We start from the raw sequence: 6,000 nt of genomic DNA, 5'->3' as shown, positions 1-6,000 counted from the left end.
CTCCGGCACTCCGTAGTGCCGGGAGACGTGGGTGAATAATGCCTCCGTAGTCTGTAGGGCTGTAGGGAGACCGGGCAACGGGAGGAGACGGCAGGACTTAGAGAACCGATCCACAATCACCAAAACCATAGTGTTCCCCTGAGACGGGGGGAGATCGGTCAGACAATCTACGGATAGGTGAGACCATGGCCGTTGTGGAACGGGGAGGGGTTGTAACTTCCCTCTAGGAAGATGCCTAGGAGCCTTACTCTGGGAGCACACCAAACAGGAAGAGACATAAACCCTAACGTCCCAAGCCAAGGTGAGCCACCAATACTTCTCCCGGAGGCCCCCCCACTGTCCTCTCCACCCCAGGGTGACCCGAGGAGGGTAGGGTGTGAGCCCACCGAATCAGTTGGTCCCGGACACCAAGCGGCACGTACTTCCACCCAGCCGGACACTGAGGAGGGGCGGGCTCCGCCCGTAACGCCCACTCGATGTACGAGTCCACCTCCCATACCACTGGTGCCATCAGCCTCGAGGCGGAAAGGATGGGAGTAGGCTTGGTGGACCGATCCTCCGTGTCGTAAAGGCGGGACAGTGCGTCAGCCTTTACTTTCTCTGAGCCCGGTCTATATGACAGAGTAAACCAGAATCGGGTGAAGAACATGGCCTACCTTGCCTGATGTGGGTTCATTCTCCTAGATCCCCGAATATACTCCAGATTCTGGTGGTCGGTCCAGATGAGAAAGGGGTGCTTAGCCCCCTCAAGCCAGTGTCTCCACACTTTCAGAGCCCTGACCACCGCTAACAACTCCCGGTCCCCCACATCATAGTTACGCTCCGCTGGACTGAGCTTCCTCGAAAAGAAAGTGCAGGGGCGGAGTGATAGCACGGCACCCACCCCAGCCTCGGACGCGTCCACCTCCAATCTGAATGCTAGAGAGGAGTCCGGGTGCGCCAACACGGGTGCATCCGTGAACATCGTCTTCAACCTATTGAAGGCTCTGTCCGCCTCTGCTGATCACCGCAAACGCACCGGGCACCCCTTCAGCAGTGAGGTAATAGGAGCCGCTACCTGACCAACCGGTAGTAATTGGCAAAACACCAAAAACGTTGCACCTCCTTTACCATGGTCGGAGTCGGCCAATTACGCACGGCCATAATGCGGTCACACTCCATCCCCACCCCCGAGGTGGAAATAACCCAGGAAGGAGACGGCTCGTTTGGAGAACACACACTTCTCAGCCTTGACGTATAGGTCATGCTCCAGCAGTCTACCAAGCACCTTGCGCAACAGAGACACATGCGCGGCGCGGGTGGCAGAATAGATCAGAATGTCATATAAACAACCACGCCCTGCCCGTGCAGGTCCCTGAGAATCTCGTCTACAAAGGATTGAAAGACGGCTGGAGCATTCTTTAACCCATACGGCATGACGAGGTACTCATAGTGGCCCGATGTGGTACTAAACATGGTTGTCCACTCATCTCCATCCCGAATACGCACCAGACTATCCGCGCTCCTGAGATCCAGTTTTGTGAAGAACTGTGCTCCGTGAAATGATTCCACCGCTGTAGCGATGAGAGGTAGTGGATAACTAAACCCCACTGTGATGGCGTTTAGACCTCTATAATCAATACACGGACGCAAACCTCCCTCCTTTTTCTTCACAAAAAAGAAACTCGAGGAGACGTGTGAGAAGGAGGGCCGAATGTACCCCTGTCTCAGAGACTCCGTGACATATGTCTCCATAGCCAACATCTCCTCCTGGGACAATGGGTACACGTGACTCTTGGGAAGCGCAGCGTTTACCTGGAGGTCTATCACACAATCCCCTCCCGGTCGATGAGGTGGTAATTTATTTGCTTTCTTTTTACTGAAAGCGATTGCCAAATCAGCATATTCGGGGGGGATGCGCACCGTGGAACCCTGGTCTGGACTCTCCACCGACGTGGCACCGATGGAACAGACACCTTCCAGAACACTCCTCTGATCAACACATCTATACAACTATTAAATAATGATAATAATGATAATATCTACACATCCCAATGCCAGCTGTGTAAGGAGAATACATAGTCATTCATAACATCTGACGTGAACGTTTCATGACATGTTTCTGATTGTTTCAACCTTCTTAGCACATTTCTTTCACTTTAATTTAATGCATGGAGATAAGATGTCAAAGTCCTAGTAATGCTTTTTTTTTACCCTAGTTGTCTGGAATTGATTTAGAAACCACATAATAACAGAGTAGTTACATACTTTTTAGTTAAGTCATGGAGATACATTGTAACAAACAAGAAACTACCAATTGTTTATACCAAGGATCAAGGAGTTACTGGTTTTGTTATATAATTTCAAGTAATGTCCAGAGAGTTGCCAATTTTTCCATAGTATTTTAACAGTTTTTTGAGCCATGCAGAGAATTAGACTGAATCAGTACATTACCTCTCTTTCAGTGTTTTCTTTCTTGCTGTTGACTGTGAGCCCTGTGTGAGTCTCTGATGTGTGTGAACTGTCACTTCCTGTCCCCAGTCTGTTACTCCCCCCTCGAATTTGGTATTGATGAATTTCAGTGTCATTTTGTGTAGTTAGTTGTAATGGAAATGCATACAGTCATAGATCAACATAACTTACCACTACTGTAAATACAGAGAACTAACTGAAATGTATCTAAAAAAAAACAACATATTACTGTAATATCCATTATGCCTTCTTGGTCTTCAGCTCAGTTTCCCATGACGTGTTTAACCAGATCTAATAAACTCCTCAAAAAAAGAAACATCATCTCACTGTCAACTGCATTTATTTTCAGCAAACTATATTTGTATGAATATGACAAGATTCAACAACTGAGACATAAACTGAACAAGTTCCACAGACATGTGACTAACATAAATGGAATAATGTGTCCCTGAACAAAAAGGGGGTCAAAATCAAAAGTAACAGTCAGCATCTGGTGTGGCCACCAGCTGCATTAAGTACTGCAGTGCATCTCCTCCTCATGGACTGCAACAGATTAGCCAGATCTTGCTGTGAGATGTTACCCCACTCTTCCCCCAAGGCACCTGCAAGTTCCGAAACATTTCTGGGGGGAATGTCCCTATCCCTCACCCTCCGATCCAACAGGTCCCAGACGTGCTCAATGGGATAGAGATCTGGGCTCTTTGCTGGCCATGGCAGATCACTGACATTCCTGTCTTGCAGGAAATCACGCACAGAACGAGCAGTATGGCTGGTGGCATTGTCACGCTGGAGGGTCATGTCAGGATGAGCCTGCAGGAAGGGTACCACATGAGGGAGGAGGATGTCTTCCCTGTAACGCACAGGGTTGAGATTGCCTGCAATGACAACCAGCTCAGTCTGATGACGCTGTGACGCACCACCCCAGACCATGACGGACCCTCCACCTCCAAATCGATCCCACTCCAGAGAACAGGCCTCGGTGTAACGCTCATTCCTTCGACAATAAATGCGAATCCAACCATCACCCCTGGTGAGATAAAACCGCGACTCGTCAGTGAAGAGCACTTTTTGCCAGTCTTGTCTGGCCCAGCGACGGTGGGTTTGTGCCCATAGGCAACTTTGTTGCCGGTGATGTCTGGTGAGGACCTGCTTTACAACATGCCAACAAGCCCTCAGTCCAGCCTCTCTCAGCCTATTGCAGACACTGCTGAAGGGATTGTGCGTTCCTGGTGTAATTCGGGCAGTTGTTGTTGCCATCTTGTACTTGTCCCGCAGGTGTGATGTTCGGATGTACCGATCCTGTGCAGGTGTTGTTACACGTGGTCTGCCACCACGAGGACAATCAGCTGTCCATCCTGTCTCCCTGTAGCGCTGTCTTAGGCGTCTCACAGTACGGACATCGCAATTTATTGCCCTGTCCACATCTGCAGTCCTCATGCCTCCTTGCAGCATGCCTATGGCACGTTCACGCAGATGAGCAGGGACCCTGGGCATCTTTCTTTTGGTGTTTTTCAGAGTCAGTAGAAAGGCCTCTTTAGTGTCCTAAGTTTTCATAACTGTGACCTTAATTGTCTACTGTCTGTAAGCTGTTAGTGTCTTAACGATCGTTCCACAGGTGCATGTTCTTTAATTGTTTATGGTTCATTGAACAAGCATGGGAAACAGTGTTTAAACCCTTTGCAATGAAGATCTGTGAAGTTATTTGGATTTTTTCGAATTATCATTGAAAGACAGGGTCCTGAAAAAGGGACGTTTCTTTTTTTGCTGAGTTTAGCCTCACTGAGGTGACCACAGCTTTTACAATACTGTGGGCCACAGTTAAATTCCTCTTCACACTTTAAGACTGTGTTTAAGTGGCCCCATCCTTACTATATTTATCCTAAATACTTACATTTGAACGATAATCCCTCAAATATGTGTTGCTGCTGTTAGAAAAAATAGTATGTTCTGATCAGAACAGGCCTCATACCTCAACGTGGACATTTATTGTGGTAAATATGACAAAGTTAACTGGATATTCCTTGTCTTTGGATGTTCTAAATGTCTGATGGACTGGTGACTAAATCTTTAAATGTCTTCCAAACAGTGGCTGAAAACCCAAATTAAATCCAAATTAAACCCCAAAGTAAATGAAGAGTACAACAGTAAATGTGGCAAGATTGTAATCTGTATTCTCAACACATCTCCAAAACAGTAATACTAATTTTAGGGCAAAAAAGTATTTAGTCAGCCATCAATTGTGCAAGTTCTCCCACTTAAAAAGATGAGAGAGGCCTGTAATTTTCATCATAGGTACACTTCAACTATGACAGACAAAATGAGAAAAAAATGAATTTATTTGCAAATTATGGTGGAAAATAAGTATTTGGTAATCTACAAACAAGCAATATTTCTGGCTCTCACAGACCTGTAACTTCTTCTTTAAGAGACTCCTCTGTCATCCACTCGTTACCTGTATTAATGGCACCTGTTTGAACTTGTTATCAGTATAAAAGACACCTGTCCACAACCTCAAACAATCACACTCCAAACTCCACTATGGCCAAGACCAAAGAGCTGTCAAAGGACACCAGAAACAAAATTGTAGACCTGCACCAGGCTGGGAAGACTGAATCTGCAATAGGTAAGCAGCTTGGTTTGAAGAAATCAATTGTGGGAGCAATTATTAGAAAATGGAAGACATACAAGACCACTGATAATCTCCCTCGATCTGGGGCTCCACGCAAGATCTCACCCCGTGGGGTCAAAATGATCACAAGAACGGTGAGCAAAAATCCCAGAACCATATGGGGGGACCTAGTGAATGACCTGCAGAGAGCTGGGACCAAAGTAACAAAGCCTACCATCAGTAACACACTACGCCGCCAGGGACTCAAATCCTGCAGTGCCAGACGTGTCCCCCTGCTTAAGCCAGTACATGTCCAGGCCCATCTGAAGTTTGCTAGAGAGCATTTGGATGATCCAGAAGAAGATTGGGAGAATGTCATATGGTCAGATGAAACCAAAATATAACTTTTTGGTAAAAACTCAACTCGTCGTGTTTGGAGGACAAAGAATGCTGAGTTGCATCCAAAGAACACAATACCTACTGTGAAGCATGGGGGTGGAAACATCATGCTTTGAGGCTGTTTTTCTGCAAAGGGACCAGGACGACTGATCCGTGTAAAGGAAAGAATGAATGGGGCCATGTATCGTGAGATTTTGCGTGACAACCTCCTTCCATCAGAAGGGCATTGAAGATGAAACGTGGCTGGGTCTTTCAGCGTGACAATGATCCCAAACACACCGCCCGGGTAATGAAGGAGTGGCTTCGTAAGAAGCATTTCAAGGTCCTGGAGTGGCCTAGCCAGTCTCCAGATCTCAACCCCATAGAAAATCGTTGGAGGGAGTTGAAAGTCTGTGTTGCCCAGCAACAGCCCAAAACATCAATGCTCTAGAGGAGATCTGCATGGAGGAATGGGCCAAAATACCAGCAACAGTGTGTGAAAACCTTGTGAAGACTTACAGAAAACGTTTGACCTCTGTCATTGCCAACAAAGGGTATATAAC

Source organism: Oncorhynchus mykiss, chromosome 3 (genome assembly GCF_057628025.1).
Source record: "Oncorhynchus mykiss isolate SJ-2025 chromosome 3, ASM5762802v1, whole genome shotgun sequence".
Lineage (NCBI taxonomy): Eukaryota > Metazoa > Chordata > Actinopteri > Salmoniformes > Salmonidae > Oncorhynchus > Oncorhynchus mykiss.
Note: the sequence above shows the minus strand (reverse complement) of the source record.